Source organism: Vicia villosa, linkage group LG3 (genome assembly GCF_029867415.1).
Source record: "Vicia villosa cultivar HV-30 ecotype Madison, WI linkage group LG3, Vvil1.0, whole genome shotgun sequence".
Taxonomy (NCBI): Eukaryota; Viridiplantae; Streptophyta; class Magnoliopsida; order Fabales; family Fabaceae; genus Vicia; species Vicia villosa.
In genome coordinates this window covers 214,541,962-214,561,898 of record NC_081182.1, presented here as the reverse complement: position 1 = coordinate 214,561,898, position 19,937 = coordinate 214,541,962, and the positions used below count along the sequence as shown (strand labels likewise).

Sequence of the window (19,937 nt, the reverse complement as noted above, 5' to 3'; positions counted from 1 at the left end):
GGGTAGGTCGACCAGAATCCTCTTCTGATGCGTTCTGGGGACATTTTCACAGATTAGGTCGACCTAGTTGTTGTGTAGGTCGACCTAACAGGCTGGTATGTAAAATTCATCAATTTAGGTCGACCTAAATGGTGTGTGAGTCGACCTAGCAGGAGTATAAGAATTTTTCTCCATTTTAGGTCGACCTGGGTTGATGGTAGGTCGACCTAACTGCTGCTTTTCTGCATTCTTCTTGTTGTTTGAATGCTTATTTGAGTTTGCCATGAATCAAAAAACATCTTTGAGTGTAATCTTGTATTCACATACTCCCCCTTTTTGATGATGGCAAACCATTCGTCTAAGCTTTGGTAGTAAGTGATAAAGACTCAACAAAGCTCCCCCGTACATCCAGCATCTATCTCTCAACAAGGCAATCTCTCAACAAAGCTCCCCCGTACACTCAGCACTCAGCATTTATCTCCCCCTTTGTCAACATCAAAAAGAGAAAACAAGAGAATAGGAGAGTAACAAGACAACCATAGATAACCATGCTAGCATGTACAGTATAGTAGATGCAAGGTAGTTAGTGATAGCATGAGACACATATGTGAGCAAGAGCAATCTTTATGCATGAAGTCACTATAAGCATGTTAATTGATAGCATATTATAGTATCAATAATATTTTTGGAAGTGAACAACAAATACGTTACCGCTTTTGCAATATGACGTCTGGCTTGATGATGAACTACCTTTACGCTAAGAAAAATGTTAGCAAGAAATATATATATACATAAAGTAAAGAAATAATATTAAGAGAAAACAAACGTAATTAGCCCAAATTAGAGATATCGAGTATCCCTAATTCCCTACGAATGTTGAAGTATTGCTCCGTTGCTAGAGGTTTGGTGAAGATGTCAGCTAGTTGCTTCTTGCTTTCTACATGTTCAAAAGTAACGTCTCCTTTCTCTACATGATCTCGTAGAAAGTGATGTCTTATTTCAATATGTTTGGTACGTGAGTGTAAGACAGGATTTTTACTCAAGTTGATGGCGCTTGTGTTGTCGCACATGATAGGTATGCGATCAAGCTTAATACCAAAGTCAAGAAGTTGTTGCTTGAGCCATAATATTTGTGCATAGCAGCTTCCAGCAGCTACATATTCTGCCTCAGCAGTGGATAATGCAACCGATACTTGTTTCTTACTATGCCAACTTATCAATGAGTTTGAGAATAGATGACACGTTCCACTAGTGCTTTTTCTATCGGATTTGCAGCCAGCAAAATCTGAATCGGAGAATCCTACCAAATGACACTCATTTCCTTTTGGATACCATAGGCCATATGTAGTAGTTCCACGTAAGTATCGCAGAATTCTTTTGACAGCTTTCAAGTGAGATTCTTTTGGACAAGATTGATATCTTGCACACATACACACACTAAACATAATGTCTGGTCTTGAGGCAGTAAGATACAATAGTGAACCTATCATACCTCGGTATAATTTCACGTCAACCTCTTTACCTTTCTCATCTTTGTCTAGATTAGTATTTGTTGCCATAGGTGTGTCAATTTCCTTTGCTTCACTCATTCCAAATCTTTTGAGCAGCTCCGTACAATATTTAGTTTGATTCACAAACGTTCCATGACTAAGTTGCTTGATTTGTAGGCCAAGGAAGAAATTTAGCTCACCCATGAGACTCATCTCAAATTCACTCTGCATAAGCTTAGAAAAGTCTTTGACAAGTTTTGCATTAGTCGACCCAAATATAATATCATCTACATAAATTTGGACTAAGAGAATATCCTTATCTTTTCTTTTAATAAAGAGAGTAGTATCAACTTTACCTCTAGAGTACCCTTGACTAAGGAGAAATTTGCTCAAACGTTCGTACCAAGCCCGAGGGGCTTGTTTAAGACCGTATAGAGCACGTTTCAGCTTATAGACATAAGTTAATTACATGTAATTCTCAAAGCCGGGTGGCTGAGCAACATAGACTTCTTCATTTATATAACCATTTAGAAAGGCACTCTTAACATCCATTTGGAATAGTTTGAAGTCTTTAGAACAAGCATAAGCAAGTAAGAGGCGAATAGCTTCGAGACGTGCTACAGGAGCGTATGTCTCTTCATAATCAATACCTTCCTCTTGATTATAACCTTGGGCAACTAATCTAGCTTTGTTTCTAGTAATAACACCGTTTTCATCAAGTTTGTTACGAAAAACCCATCTAGTGCCTATTACTTGATGATCTCCCGGATGAGGGACTAAGTCCCAAACATCATTCCGTTTAAATTGGTTTAATTCTTCTTGCATGGCCATTAGCCAATGCTCATCAAGTAATGCATCCTTAGCGTTTTTCGGCTCAACTTGTGAAACAAAAGCAAAATGATGACAGAAGTTACTTATCTTTGAGCGTGTTGTAACGCCCCTTGAGATGTCTCCTATTATATTGTCAATTGGATGGTCTTTCACGTTTGTCCAGGCCTTGGGAAGTTCTTCATTGTTTGAGATGCTTTCTTTCTCATTTTCATTGTGAGACTCATCTTTCTCTCTCTCAGCATCTTTCTTTACAATACTTTCATCCTCATCTTCCTTATCCTTGACAATGTCTTCAGTGGATGGACCTGCACCATTAAATGAAAGACCTTTCTCGACATATTTTGCATAAGATTCATCAAAAGAAACGTGTACTGACTCTTCTACTATAAGTAATCTCTTATTATATATTCGATATGCTTTGCTAGATTGTGAGTAACCAAGGAATATGCCCTCATCAGCTTTAGCATCAAATTTGCCAAGATTATCCTTACCATTGTTCAAAACAAAACACTTGCAACCGAATACATGGAGATGAGATACATTTGGTTTTCTACCTTTTAGTAATTCATAGGGAGTTTTGTTCAGTATAGGACGTATTGTTATCCTATTCAAAACATAACATGCTGTACTAATCGCGTCAGCCCAGAAATACTTTGGTAGATTACCCTCATTCAGCATTGTTCTTGCCAGCTCCTCTAGAACACGATTTTTACGTTCAACTACTCCGTTTTGTTGAGGTGTTCTAGGAGCTGAAAAGTTATGCTCAATTCCATGTTTATCACAGTATTTTTCAAAAAGAATGTTTTCAAACTCTCCACCGTGATCACTTCGAATTGCAACTATTTTGTTGTTCATTTTGTTTTGACATAATCTTGCAAATTGTGTGAAAGCTGGAAAAGTTTGATCCTTACTAGGTAAAAAGATTGTCCAACAAAATCTCGAGTAATCATCGACAATGACAAAACCATAGGTGTTTCCACCTATGCTTTTAGTCCTTGAAGGGCCAAAGAGATCCATGTGAAGTAGTTCAAGAGGGCGTGATGTTGAAACCACGTTCTTTGATTTAAAAGAGATTTTTGTTTGCTTTCCCTTTTGACAAGCATCACATAGATGATCTTTTGAAAACTTCATGTTAGATAAGCCGATTACTAAATCTTTTGAGACAACTTTATTAAGTAAGTCAAAATTTATGTGGGCGAGACGTCTATGCCACAGCCATGAGTCATCGCCCAGAGCAACTAGACACTTGGTGCTAGACTTAGATACCTCATCCAAGTTTAGCATGTAGATGTTGTTTACTCTTAAGCCCTTAAACATAATGTCTCTTTTCTTATTATGTTCTATTGTGCAGCCAGAATTTGTAAACATTACTTTAAATTCTTTGTCACACAATTGACTTATACTTAAAAGATTATGTTTAAGACCTTCTACTAGCAGCACATCAGTTATAGTAGTGGTAGAAGGGTTACCTACACTTCCTTTACCAAGTATGGCTCCCCGATTGTTATCTCCATAGGTGACATACCCCTTTTTCTTTGCTTGAAACTCAACGAAAAGAGATAGGTCTCCAGTCATGTGTCTTGAACATCCGCTATCAAGGAACCACAACCTTTCGGCAATGTCAAGACACTTTTCCTGCAAGATTAATTTAAAGAGGGAGGTCCCCAATTTTCATTGGGTCCTTGGTAGTGAGTACACAATTTGTTGCACTTAGGCAACCATTGAAATACTCCTTTAGGAACTAAAATTCTCCTAAATTTGCATTTTTCAATGGTATGTCCCTTTTTGCAACAATAATGACAGGTAATATGATGAGAATATGGAGTTTTGCTAGTTGATACTTTTGGTACAAAAGTGTATTTGCTATATAAAGGAGTATACGATCTTTTGAACTTGTTTGGATCAACCGCAAAAGTCACTTTTTGTTGTAGAGCCTTGTCTAACTTGGCTTTTAGATCTCTTACTTCTTTTTGCCAAATGTGACATGTCTCACAACCAAACCATGATGTAGGATCTATTTCAACTTTGTCCTTTTGAATGTCTAGCATAGATTGTTGTTTTAAGGCTTCCATATCCTTTTCGGTTTTCTCAACTTTTGATTCAAGATATGAAAATATTTTCTTATTTGAGGCCAAAAGTTTGAAAGCTTTAATTGCATCTCTATGTAATTCATCAAAAGCAAGTTTTAGTTGAGAATGAGATACCTTATCTACGAGTTCAGGTTTAAGATGACTTACAGCTTTCTTTTTCTTATTTTGATGAGCCATGAAACATAGGTTTGCTGATTCTTCTTCATCGCTTGATGAGCTTTCACTAGATGAATCACTTTCCCATGCTATGTAAGCTCTTTTAGATTTGTTATGACCTTTGCTTTGGTTCTTCTCCTTTTCTTTCTTAAGGTATGGACAATCCGGTTTGTAGTGACCGGCTTTCCCACAATTGAAGCAAAGACCTTTGATCTTTCCTTTGTTGTCGTCATCTTGTTTGAACATGTTTGATTGCTTTCTATAGTTGATCAAGCCTTTGTCGGAATGTTTTGCTCCATTTTTCTTTAGATATTTGTTGTATCTTCGCACAAACAGTCCCATTTCCTCATCATCGGAGTCTTCGTCATCACTTGTGTCACTATCCTTTGGCTCTCGTTTTGAGATCTTGGAGCTCGAAGCTTTTAGAGCTATTGACTTCTTCTCTACCTCTTTCTCCATGTTCTTTTCTTTCTTTGTCCTCTTCTCATGCATGTCAAGGCATTTAAGATGCTGTTCATGTTCCTCTAGTTTACCAAAAAGAGTGGTAATGTCTAAAGTGTTGAGATCATTTGCTTCCTTAATTGCTGTAACTTTGGGTTGCCATTCCCTGTTCAAACACCTTAAGATTTTGTTAGTAGCAACTGCATTGGAAACAGGTCTATCAAGAGAATTTAATCGATTTTTCAGGTGAACGAATCTTTTCTGCATGCTTTCGATGGTTTCACCATCTTCCATGTGGAAAAGTTCGAACTCTTGAGTTAGCGTATTGATCCTAGCTAGTTTGACATCATTCGTTCCCTCGTGGGCAACTTGCAATGTGTCCCACATAGCTTTAGCTGATCTACAATGGGAAACGCGATAGTATTCATCAACTCCTAGAGCTGAGATTAGAATGTTTCTCGCTTTCCAATCGTATGCATATCTCTTTTCATCTTCAGCATTCCAAGTATCTTCTGGTTTTGGAACAACTGCACCAGCTGCATTTGTCATGGTGATCTGAAATGGACCATTGACAATAGTTGTCCAGATGTTCCTATCAATTGCATTGATATGGACACACATACAATCCTTCCAATAGCCGTAGTTTTCGCCGTTGAAAACTGGAGCTCTATCATGAGCCCCTTTAGGTCCGGAAGCCATCTTTCCAATAAGTGTTTCACGTAGCACGGAATAAACCAGAGCTCTTGATGCCACTTGTTAGACGCTGGCCTTAGGATCTAGAGGGGGGGTGAATAGATCGTTCACAGTTTTACGGATTTAAACGACTTTTCAGCGGAAGTGATTCTGAATCGACTCGCGTCTATTCCGAACCGCTATCGAAACGATTATATATGTGTTTAAAAACCAGTCAAGGACTTGAATTGAATGATAAGAGTATATGTTGCAGAATCAAAGCGTTTCTCTTATTGAAAATCAGATTAACTTTTTGTATGATGGACAATGTTTGCAATGCAGTAAGAGTGATAGAAACAAATATACAAACACTTGGTGATAATGATCAAATTGAAGGTAATTCAATGAGTGATGGATTGTGATGTTTATGAACGTTCTTAGCTCACAATCTTAACACTCGAATCGTTGATCAATTTGCTATTATAACCAAATATGAACAGAATGTAAATGAAAAAGTAAAAGCGACAAGAACACGATATTTGTTTAGGCAGTTCGTCGATCGTCCTCGCTACGACTACGTCTGCCCCCAATTCCAAATTGAAATTGGGTAATCTTTCATTAATGTTGAAAGTAGTATATACAAAGAAGATAACAAAGCGATAAACGATAAACCAATTATGTCGATCCTTTGAATCTTCTTCCCCCTTAATCTTGAGCAAGATCAAGGTTATCCAAGAGCTTCACTTCGATTCCCTTCTGCAGTGTCTTGATTCCTTGAACTCCCCGTTCCTCAATCGTTACACTCAGCCGAATCCTCAATGAACGCCTCTTGATAAAAACCCCCAAGAACCACCCGTCGTGGAGGACAAAACCCGCAGATTTTATTCACCAACAAACCCCACAAACCTTCACCCACTAGGAATCTTCAATTCCGTTCCATGGACGTTATCGAACTCATCACTAACCCGCAACGCAAGAATGATTATGTGTAATTGTGTTGGAGATGATGAAGAACGAAGATGAGAAGCGTTTGTGTATCTTTCAGTCGTTGGTGTTTGCTTGAATAATTACCCTTGGACAATATATATGATAGCTTAACAGTTGGAGATGAGAGAAACAGAATTTTTGGCATTCTTGATCAGTTAGGTCGACCTCTTGTAGTGCTTAGGTCGACCTAGCAGAGCTTGCAGAATTTTGCTCCCAGTTAGGTCGACCTGTTGAAGGGGTAGGTCGACCAGAATCCTCTTCTGATGCGTTCTGGGGACATTTTCACAGATTAGGTCGACCTAGTTGTTGTGTAGGTCGACCTAACAGGCTGGTATGTAAAATTCATCAATTTAGGTCGACCTAAATGGTGTGTGAGTCGACCTAGCAGGAGTATAAGAATTTTTCTCCATTTTAGGTCGACCTGGGTTGATGGTAGGTCGACCTAACTGCTGCTTTTCTGCATTCTTCTTGTTGTTTGAATGCTTATTTGAGTTTGCCATGAATCAAAAAACATCTTTGAGTGTAATCTTGTATTCACATGCTCCCTAGATTTTGATCGGGCTAAGTGTCTCCACCTGGAGGAGATGGACAGACCAACGAGGAAGCTTTTGTTGGCCCATAACGTTGCTGCTGCTGCAATGAGGCTCATTGGCGTGGCCTCGGTTTATGCCAACAAGGATACTTCCTTAGAGCTCGAATTGCACAATGTTAAGTCGCCCTTGAGTGATGCTGAAGCAAAGCTGAAGAAAGCCCAACCCGACCTCAAGGATTCTTCCAAGGCGATGGAGGCTCTGGCCAAATTCGAGGAGCTTAAAAATGTCGCTCTCAGAAGCGTGCCCTCGAGGACCAGATTGCTAACCTTGAAACTAACGCCGCTCCTCTTGAGGATGAGCCTAAAGATCTCCACGGGGCAGAAACTCGTGTCGAGCTGGTACATCGCTATCGAGTGGCCTTCGATGATGGCATGATCAACGCTGAGGCTAGCTTTGTGAATGCAATTTCTCAGTTGAGGATCCTAAACCCTGAGGTTACTCTCCAGACCGAGGGATGTAATTATTCCTATATTGTGGTCGACGGACAAGTGGTGATCCCCGTGTATCTCCAGAATTTAGAGATTCTGGAGGATTCCCTTGCTACTGTTGCCGAAGACCGTGGACTAGAGGATGTGGCGCAACAAGGTTCAGGTAATGAGGAGCAACCCGATCGGATCATCCAGCCCATAGTCGAGGAGCACCAGCCTTCTTCCCAATAGTCCTGCCAATTTTTTCCCGGCCTACGTGCCGTATTTTGTAATTTTGTTGGGGTTAGACCCTGTTGATGTAATTTCTGTACTTTCGTGGTCCTTGCGGCCACATTTTTAATTTTTGTTAGGGCTTCGACCCCTTTTGGTGTAACCAAGTACAATGGCCCTTGTGGTCGATTTATCATGCTTACGTTGAACTTATTTATTATTCTTCTCGTCCTCGAAGGACTGTGTATGTTTTGATTATTTTTAAGTGTTTTTCGTGTTCGATAATCGTGCCCGTCGGAGGATTGTATATATCTGTTATTTTAACGTTCAGAAGTTTGCTTGACTTGGTTTATCGTCTTGATGGTGTGGGGAACGGTCAAGGTGGCCGAATTAATTTCCCGGGCTATGTTGGAGGCGCTTGGATCCTCGTTCTCGGTTTGAGTTCCTCGGCGTGAACGACCCATCATGACTTGGGGTTCTTTCAGGGTGGTACAGCGGCAGTGGAGCTCGATTGAAGGTTCCCCTTAGGCAGAGGACTTGCTCGTTATAAGAGCGTTATCCTGCCTTTCATTTCATATCGTTACGCATCGCTCGTACCGGGGGCGCGCGTGCTTGGCCGGTCCTACCGAGGCTGTATTACAGCTGAGAAGGCCGACAGTTTTGTCGTTTCTTAGTTGTAATATTGTTTGAGTTTTTCAACTTTCCATGGTCGAGCTAATTCTTCCCCGTCTAGGCGTTCAAGGTAGTAGGCTCCGTTGTCTTTTTTTCTCGAACTCGGTACGAGCCTTTCTAGTTTGCTGTGAGATTCCCTTCGCGGGAGTCTTTGTGGTTCCTTTTTAGGACAAGGCTGCCGACCTCAAAGTTTATTTTCCTGACCTGCACGTCATACCTTATGGCTATCTTCTGTTTGAGCGAGGCTTTCCGGAGAGAGGCCCCTGATCTGACCTCCTCGACCAAGTCAAGCTCTTCTCTTAGAGCTTCGTTTTTTTCTTCTATCTCCATATGAGATTCTATTCGCCTCGAAGGTATGTGTATCTCGAAAGGGATTATTGCCTCTGTTCCGTAAGCTAGTCCGAAAGGAGTTTCCCCGGTGGTCGAATGAGGTGTGTGAATATCGCATGAAGGACTTAAAGTACCATCAGTATGACTCATCTAAATGTCCCGTCGGAGCCCAAAAGGACTTGAAGTCTCCTGAAAAAGGATCCAACCTAAGGTCTCAGCTTAGGGACTTGATCAAAGTTAGACCGAAAGACTTAACTTAAAAGTCTTTCTTAAGGGTTTCGATTAAATTCTTTCTCGAGAGACCCAACAGCTTGTCAAAGGAGCAAAGAGTCTTTTTATATTAATATATTTATCTCTTTTAGAATATTGAAAATTGTAAAAATTAATAAAATAAAAAAACACATTAATAAAAATATTTTGGTTTTAAATATTTAAAAAAAATAAATATTGTGTGATTAGCTTTCTTTAATAACAAATAATCTTATTAGTTGGTTAATTTTTATAATTAATTTGTTTTTTTTTCAAATTTAAAGTTATAAAATTATAATATTGTAATGTATACCTTGAAGGTAAATGACTATTTTTTATTTAAATATATTATAATTTACATGTATTTAGTTATTTTTAAATATATATGTTTTTTTTTTAAAAAAGCTTTCCAAATTCAAATTTTACTAACATCATTTTTTCCTAAAAAAAAAAAAAACTTCCCTATTAATTTTCAATTAATTTAGGTCACTATTAATATTATTTAAATTATATTACTACTTTAATTTAATAACTCCTATTAACATTAATTGGTATAAACTTTTGAACTACTTTTTTTCTATTTTATAATTTAGGCTTATTTCAAAAGTTAATTGATTGATGGTTAAATTATATTAATTTTTTGAGTGGACACTAATTTTCATATTAATATATTTAAAGTTAATTAGTTGTTTGATAGTCTAAATATTGGGAAAAAAACAACATGTATTAGGCGATTAAGTTTAATAACAAATCATCTTATTAATTTGTCATTTTTCACAAATAACTAATTTTTCTAAGGTTTTTAAATGATAAAATTATAATTTATAGTTGAAGATGCTTGAGTATTTCGAAAGTTTATTACTTGATTATTAATTTATTAAGTATTTGATTGGACACTATTTTTTTATATTAAAATTGAAAATTTTATATATTAATAAAATAAAAATTTGTAAATACAATTCTTTTGGTCTTTAAATATTGAAAAAAAAACTAATATTATGTGACTAGAGTTTTTGAATAACAGATCTGATTATTATTTTGAATTTTCCTAAGGATTTAGAATTATAAAATTGTAATGTATAATTGAAGATACTTGAGTATTTTATTTGATTTAAATATATAATATTTTTTATGATTATTTTATGAATCATATGGAGGGGCACCTTTTTTATATGAATATACTTATCTATTTTAGAAAATTTAATTTTTTTTATAAATTAATAAAATAAAAAACTCATAATAATAGAGGTCTTAGTTTCTTAATATTTTAAAAAAAATTTACAATGTGATTAAGTTTTTTAATAACATATCGTCTTATTAGTTTTTCAATTTTATTATTTAAAAAAAATTAAAATCCAGCAAATTATAAAATATTAATGTATAATCTAAAGATACTTTACTATTTTTATTTTTATTTAAAGATATCATTATTTATGTGTAATAGATTATTTTTAAGAAATATCATTCAAAACAAAGCTTTGAATTTTTAAATATTTTATACAAATCTATATTTCTTTCAAAAGTAACTCCAAAATTAATTTTGTCTAAAAAAACAGTCAAATAAATTGGTCATCAATTTTTTTAAAATTTATAACACTATTAACGCTATTTAAAGTACTCTACTACTTTTATAACTCCTATTAATTATTATTAAATATTATAAATTTTTGAACTACCTTTTATATATTCAAGTCAATGTTGGACACTTCTATTTCTCTTCACCTTTTTTATATATATATATTATTGTCTCTATGTTCTATACTCTTTATTGATGTTCTTTTGATCTTCAACATTATAGTTATGAGTTTCTTTTTTAAATCAACTTGTATTGTAGAAAACAGTTTGACTATGCTAAAATTATACGCGAACAACAATATTGTGAAGTTTCTTCAACGAGGTATGTTGGTTTTTTTGTTCTCCTTTATATAAATTTTAATATATAGAGTATAAAACAAACGGTTTTATAGTTTTCTTCCGTTTAACAGTTGATCATATATATTGTTTAAGATATTATTCATAAATCTTTTGTTTAAGATAATATTCATAAATCTTTTGTGTTAGAAAATATTTTATATATATATATATATATATATATATATATATATATATATATATATATATATATATATATATATATATATATATATATATATATATATATATATATATATATATATATATATTATTTTTTAAGTTATTGTTTATGTTTTCAATTTACAGTAGAAACTCTTTAAATTAATACTCGGTAAATTAATAAACTCTCTAAAATAATAAATTGTCTGGTCCCGACTTGGGCCAATGTAAAAAATTGAAAAACTCGATAAAATAATAAGATGATAATTTTTCGGGAGATCCCTTTATAATTTTCGGTCCCAAAAAAATCATAAATTAATAACTCATAGAAACTGAAAAAAATATCTTACACTCTATTGAAATATAATTCAATAATTGTCTGTTTTACTTTAAAGTTCAAGTCTATTTGGAGCTCATCTCTAACTTTTCTTATTGCATCCAATAGCATATGAACACAGTAGTTACTAATTTACGCTGAGTCTCAAGGTTTGCTGCAACGTAATTCTAATAGACATAGACTAATTTGCCTTTTTGTTTGGTATGTATAGTATAATTACTTAAAAACTCTTTAAATTAATAATTATTAATTTATCGATAAATTAATAACTCTCTAAATTAATAAATTTCTCCGGTCCTGACATTATTAATTTAAAGAGTTCCTACTGTATTAAAAACAACAAAAATTTCAGTAATTTGTCTCGTTAAAGTTTAATTAATAATGGTTCAATTCTTAAGCATTTTTTGCCTCATAATCTTTAAGTGTTTGTGTTAGAACCAAGAATATTAAGATATTTTAAATTAATATTTTTAATTCTAAATCTAATACAAAATCTTAACTTTTATAGTCGATTCGTAAGTCCTTTAAATTTTTATTCTATTTTTTTTATTATATAAGTTTAGATGTTGGTAATGATATCTTTATTGTTCATATTTTGTACTTATTTTTTTTAATAATATCTTTATTTAAATAATCTGTGTTATTATAGTTTAGATGTTTATATATATATTTTAGGGTTTTTCTAACCTATGCAACCTTGCATAGGATAAGAGACAATTAATACACCACTTTTTTAAATATAAATTACCATATTTATATTTATTTATGTTCATCCATTAATTGAGTAGGAGAGAGAAAATATAAAAGATTACTTTTCAACAGAAAAATAATTAATATGATAATTTATATGGAAAGATATTTATACTTTATACTTAATTCATCTTAATAATCATAATAATATTTAAATTAAAATAATAACTACTAATATAGTTATTTATATAGTTTATGATTAATATAGATAAAATCAAATTTTTAATTAATTTTTAAAATTAAATTTGGATCTTCCCTAAAGATAATATCAAATTTATTTTTAATTAGTAAGTTAAACTATATTTCCTTTTGCTTTTATATATATTAAAATCATCAATTTTACTAAATTTCATGCAATGATGTGAAATAAATGATATCCGCTATCTATATTCAAATTAGTGATAAATAAATATAAATATCTAAAATTAATAAAAATAAAAATAATTATATGATAATTTATTAATTATTGATTAGGATTAATGCAAAACTAATTTAAATTTAATTTCACATTATTAAATAATGACGATAAGCTTTAATAAAAATTGTATGTTTCCAATCTTAGAACTCACAAACAATAGGCAGTGAGCGGTTGAAAACTATAATAAGCTTGCACCTGCATCCACCACCAGATTGCAATCCAATTTAAATAAGAAAGAGAAAATGATAAATAAAAAATGTAACATAATAAATATAAATATTCAATAGTGAAAAAACACTTAGATTCAGAGTGTTTATCTTTAGAATTCGTGCAACGAAATCTTCTCTAGCAAATGCATCGAGTTTGCAAGAATTTAACTTAGAGAAATAGTTAAATTCGAGGATGAATTTACTTTCGTATTTGATTCATCCATCGATGAACTCTTCTTTTGATGGTAGAGACAAATCAACATCAGAGAAGCATTTCATCGATAAATCTTCGGACAAGATGTTGGAGGTTTCCTCACTGTATATGAGTTCATCATCGTGGAAGAAATTGGAGTTGGAAAGAGACATCGTAAGTGCAGTCAATTCATTCTAATGCCATGATTTTATATGAGATCGGTCGTCGGCGGGGATGAACCTAAGTATTAAAGAGTGGAGGCATGGGCCCCACTATAATTGTAAAACATATTTAGTAATATTATTTATTTTATTAATTAATTACTATTTTATTAGTTTGTATTTCAATGTTTAGTGTTCTTCGGCACATTACACGATAAAAAACTAGCAATTTTTTATTTCATTTTTATGATATTATTTTTTGGAATTAAAAAAAAAAATTAAAGTTTTATAAATAATAGTAACTTCATTATATTAAAAATTTTAAAAATCATTCTGATTATATAATATACCAAATCATTCTGAGTATATAATATACCATATATAAATGGATATCAGAATGGTTTTTAAAGTTTTTAATATAATGAAATTATTATTATAATAATAAAGCTTTAATTTTTTTTATTTCCAAAAAATAATATCATAAAGATGAGATAAAAAATCTCTCAATACATAATAGCTCTTTATCGTGTAATGTATATAAGAACGCTAAACATTGAAATACAAATAAATAAAATAGTAATTAATAGATAGTATTACTAAATATGTTTCAAAATTATAATGGGGACCATGCCTCCACTCTTTAATACATAGTTATGTCTTGTCGACGAACGATCTCATATAAAATCACGTCATTAATTAGAATGAATTGACTCCACTTACAATGTCTTTTTCCAACTCCAATTTCTTCCACGATGATGACCTTTTGTGCAGTGAGGAAACCTCCAACATCTTGTCCGGAGATTCACCGATGGAATGCTTCTCTAATGTTTATTTGTCTCTACCATTGGAGGAAGAGTTCATTAGTGAATTAATCAAACATGAAAGTAAATTCGTCCTCGAATTTGACTATTTCTCTGAGTTACATTCTGGCAAACTCGATGCATTATTCAGGGAAGAATCCATTGCATGGATCCAAAAGGTAAACATTCAGAATCTAACCATTTTTTCACTATCGAACATTCATTTTCATTATGTTACAATATATTTTTTTTTATCTTTTTCTCTTTCTCATTTGAATTGGATTGCCATATGGTGGATGTAGATGTAGACTTATTATAATTTTCAACCGCTCACTGCCTATCTCGCTGTCAACTACATGGATCGGTTTTTGAATTCCCGACCGTTTTATGTGAGTTCTAAGAAGTCCAATGTCATAATTTAATATAAAATTAAAGAAAAAGATAAACTAAATATGCTTACTGCAGTCAAATGGGTCGTCAGTGCAACTTATATCAGTTGCTTCCTTGTCTCTAGCTGCCAAGATGGAGGAAAATCTAGTCCCTTCTCTATTGGACCTTCGGGTATAGATTTTTATGTATTGTAAAAAATAAAAGGTATATATTTATATATAGTCATATTCTTAGTACATTCTTCATTAAATAAGAATAATTAGTTAATTAAATTTAAAATAATTTAATTCAGGTAGAAGAATACAAATACATATTTGAACCCGTAACAATTAGAAGAATGGAACTACTTGTTCTAAGTGTCTTGGATTGGAGGCGAAGATCAATTACCCCATTTAGCTTCCTCAATTTCTTTGCGTGCAAGTTAGATTCAACTAGAAATTATGTTGGATTCCTTATTTCACGAGCTACACAAATTATCTTATCTCATATCCAAGGTAGATTTTTTATTTATTTAATTTTTATGCATTTCATACGCAAAATTTATGCATAAATAAAAATCGAAGATACATGAACATCAAATTGCACCGCTTGTTGGATCTGATGTGTTAGTGTACTAGCTATAATTTAGGATTTCTGTTAGTGGTTTATATTAACCTAGTGTTTTTAGGAAGTGCTGAGCACATTCTATTTTAGTAGTTAGTAGGAGTTTGTTTCAATCTTTCTCTCCATGCTATGTTCCTGTTTTTCTGCAGTTATTTTTTCAATATTAGTTTTTATTTTGCAGGCTATTTAAGCCATGTTTCAGTATTAAATAACACAACGTGATTTTATATAAGCTTACCTTAGTGTTTCTGTTTTAACATTTGGTATTAGAGTTCTCGCAAGGGGACCTAATTGAGTGATTAAACATTGAGAAGTTTGAGGAGTGAAAACATTAGTGAGAGAAATGGCAGCTGAATCAGGAAATTTCATTGCCCCATGTGTTCCCAAATTTGATGGGGATTATGATCATTGGAGTTTGGTCATGGAGAACTTGATGCTTTCAAAAGAATACTTGTGTGTGATCCAATATGGTTACCAAGCACCTGACAAAAATGAAGTGTTGACGGCAACTCGACAAAAGGAAGTGGATGAAGTAAAACTCAAAGACCTGAAAACAAAAAACTATTTGTTCCAGGCCATTACAAGTCCATTTTGAAGACCATCACGCAGAAGGAGACTGCAAAATAATTGTGGCAGTCAATGAAAACCAAGTATTAGGGAAGTGAAAGACTGAAGAGTTCCCAACTGCAGGTGTTTCGAAGGACTTTTGAAATGTTGGAGATGAAGGTGGAAGAATCTGTCACTGATTACTTTGGAAGAGTAATGGTTATCACAAATGATATGAGAAACCGTGGAGAAGATATGGAAGATGTTAAAATCGTTGAAAAGATACTTTGATCATTAATAGAGAACTTCAACTGTATTGTGTGTTCGATTGAAGTATATAAGGACATCAACCAACTTATGGTTGATGAGCTATAGAGCTTGTTACTCGTACATGAGCAGAAGGTGTGCCATAAGAAAAGTGAAGAGCAGGTTCTAAAGGTAGAGTATGATTCCTACTTTGGACGTGGTAGAGGAAAGAGCAAGTATCCAAGAGGAGACAGTAGCAGCTCAAGAGGGAGAGGAAGAACCAGGCCAGGTTACGACAAGGCTACTATTGAATGCTTCAGGTGTCACAAGCTAACACACTTCCAATATGAGTGTCCAAGTATGAGAAGGGAAACAAACTATGTTGAATTTGATGATAATGAAGAGTTATTGCTGATGACACTAGCAAAAGTTGAAGGTGATGGACACAAGGAAGTTTGGTTTCTTGATTCTGGTTGTTCAAACCACATGACAGGTAACAAAGACTGGTTTTGTGAAATAAATGACTGCTTCAGGCACGCTGTAAAATTGGAAAATAACTCAAAGTTGGCTGTTATGGGAAAAGAAAATATCAGATTTGAAGTTGAGGGCATAACTCAATTGATATCTGATATTTTCTTTGTTCCAGAATTTTCTAGCAACCTTTTAAGCATTAGAACACTATAAGAGAAGGGAGTAGACATTCGTATTAAATGAGGGATATGCAAAGTTTACCACCCTCAAAGAGGCCTAATTATGAACACTAAAATGACTGCGAATCGACTATTCATTGTGTTGGCACTTAGGAAACCTCTCTCGAGCAAGTGCTTGAAGGTAGAAGGAGGGGAAGTTGTAAACCTCTGGCACAAGCACTATGGGCATTTAAACAACAAAGCCATTCACACCATGCAGTATAAAGGAATGGTCAATGGGTTACCATAACTCAAAAGTGCATACAAGGTGTGTGAAGTTTGTAACATTGGGAAGCAACATTGAGAGATTATATCAAAAAGGAGTAAGTGGAGAGTGTTGGAGAAAAATTTATTCAGCAAACTTCTCATGGCAAGCCTTTATGTAGATGATTTAATTTTTGTTAGAAATGATGATGTGATGTGTGAAGATTTTAAGCAATCAATGAAACATGAATTCAAGATGACTGATCTAGGAAGGATGAGTTTCTTTCTTGGTGTTGAAGTACATCAAAGCTCGAAGGGAATCCATCTATGTCAGAAGAAGTATGCTAAGGAAGTGCTTGAAAGATTCAAAATGTGGAACTGCAATCCTTTCAAAAATCCTATAGTACCAGGGACCAAACTCTTAAATGAAGGAGAAGGCAAAAATCTGGATGCTACTACATACAAGCAACTCGTGGGCTGCCTTATGTATTTAACAGTCACCAGACTTGACATGACGTATGTGGTATGTTTAATATCTCATTTCATGGCCAAACCCATAGAAGAGCATATGCAGATTGCTAAGAGGTATAAGTGAGAATATGACTCAATACCAAAGGTATATATTGATACCGATTATGCCGGCGATATAGACGACAGGAATAACACGTCAGGATATGTATTTCTATTAAGTAAAGCAGCTATGTGTTAAAGTTCACGAAATTAAGCTATAGTCACTTTATCATCGACCGAAGCTGAGTATGTAGCTGTAACATCATGTGCTTGCCACTGTGTTTGGGTGAAAGTAATTCTTCAACAGTTCAGTACCAAGCCTTGTCAGTGCTTCGAGATCCTATGCGATAATAGTTCCTCCATTAAACTCTCAAAAAATCCAGTGATGCATAAGAGGACAAAACATGTAAATGTGAGGTATCATTATTTACGTGATCTTACAAGTCAAGAACTTGTGAAACTAGTGTTTTGAGGGACTGAAGAGCAGGTGGCAGATATCATGACTAAGCCAGTAAAATTGGAGACATTTGTTAAGCTAAGAAGCTTGATTGGGATACAAGCTCGAGAAGACTAAATTGGATGCTTGATTAGCTTTTGTAGTTTAAAGGGAGGAATTGTTGGATCTGATGTGTTAGTGTACTAGCTACAATTTAGGATTTCTGTTAGTGGTTTAAATTAACCTAGTGTTTTTAGGAAGTGATGAGCATGTTATATTTTAATGGGTCAGTAGGAATTTGTTTCAGTCTTTCTCTCCACGTTCTGTTCCTGTTTTTCTGCAGTTATTTTTTTCTATTTCAGTTTTCATTTTGTATGCTATTTAAGCCATATTTCAGTATTAAATAACACAACGTGGTTTTACAGAAGCTTACCTTAGTGTTTATGTTTTAACACACTGCCATTTTTTAGATTCATGTAGCCATTTAAAGATATGAAATCTCAACTAACAAGTAGTTATGGTGGTTGGGAAGAATTACTTGTGCCAACAAAATGATTTAAATACTAACTTTTTTCTTTTCAAATTGGCAATATATTTTTGTAGAGGCAAACTTTCTTGCATATTGGCCATCGTGCATTGCTGCATCGGCTATTCTTTATGCAGCAAACAAAATTCCTAATTGGTCTCTCGTTCATCCAGAGCATGCAGAGACATGGTGTGAGGGGCTAAGAAAAGTAAATGCATGTTTTAAATTATGATGAGTTTGACTAATTGTTGTAGTATTTAATTTGCTAATAATTAATCGTGTTTCGAATGTTGGGTGTGGTTGACTTGCAGGATAAAATTGTTAGTGGGACACCCTCCACTATATTATGCTATTATATTCTATGTGAATCACCCGCACTCCGGTGCTAATTTTCAGAGAAACAAACTTGATATTCAATGAGTTAGATTTCTTTTTGAATTAATTGTACTCTATTATACTAGTTCCTATGAGGGTCAAATATAACACTTTATTGTATGTTTCAATTTATGGAACCAAACCATGTGTGAGTCAATCGGTAGAACTTTATGTGTTACATTCTAAATTAGAGTTTTAGTTCCCAAAAGTCAAAGTTTTGGTCAATAAGTGGTCTATAAGAACTTTCACTTCAAGGCATGACCTATAATCTTAGGTCATATTTATGTCAAGCTTCGTCCAACATCATTTGATAAAAGAAAATTCAAATTTGGTGGATGATTTCAAAGATAATTCAAGTATGGTTCACGTGTTTATTTCCATGCCATCTTCATCCAATTCTCAAGCACTTATCAAGACTATTCAAGGGACAATTAAGATTCCCTCATTTGGTATTCAAGTGTTCATTATTGGACCTTTGGAAAGAAAAAAGGTGTGTTCGTATTCGCGTCGGTATCTAATAGCTATACCGAAACTTGTGATTAAGTTTAATTAATTAATTTTTTAAAATTATTATTGATGTCGCTGTGTCAGTGTTAGAGACTTTTTCAAGGTGTATTGCTTCATAGTTCATGAGTAAAGAAATAGTAGAAAAAGTCCCTAAGCCATTATTTAACTTGTAAATATTGTCATTTTGCAAATGAGATTTTAAAACAAACTTGAAGAGAAAATAATATCTTCATACGATTGAGAAGTACTAGATAACTGATAACAAACTATAGTCCTGGAAACAAAACCTTAATGAAAAAGTAATTACCACCTAGCACTGGAATGATCGACCATTCCGAATGGTCACTGACCATAATGTAGTATCACTGATGGTGGCCCCAATTCTCAAAATAGAAGAACTACCCGCTACCTTTGATTTACTCAATTGTACTTCGATACGGCCGTTCGACCTCAAAGATTCAAATGTTTTAGCACCTCAACATCGCTAGGATCATGACCTAACGTCTACAGGAAAGTCTGGATGAAATTTCTAGGAATGTCCCTCATTTGAAAATTAGTATGTATCTCCTCTTTCGATACAATAAAAGGGACATAGGGACCTCAGCGTGACCTATTCTTCCACCAACATTTGATATCAAGGCATCTAACGACCAAAAAGAAGAATTTTCTTCCTCCAAGGAAGTCTCAAACATCCCTTCTGACCCATATTTGTCAGATATGGTTATAATCTCTAATCATACGTGATCGCTACTAAGATAAGGATGAAGAGAATCATAGGATGACCAAATGAGGTTTCCACTTCAAAATATCTCACTAAATCAACATTTCATATTGGC

General features: G+C 34.0%; 1 pseudogene; it reads left to right on the top strand.

Annotated features, from left to right (window-relative positions):
* The first annotated feature begins 13,990 nt into the window (after nucleotides 1–13,990).
* Nucleotides 13,991–18,608, top strand: LOC131659911 (cyclin-D1-1-like; annotated as a pseudogene).
* Nucleotides 18,609–19,937: the final 1,329 nt, after the last annotated feature.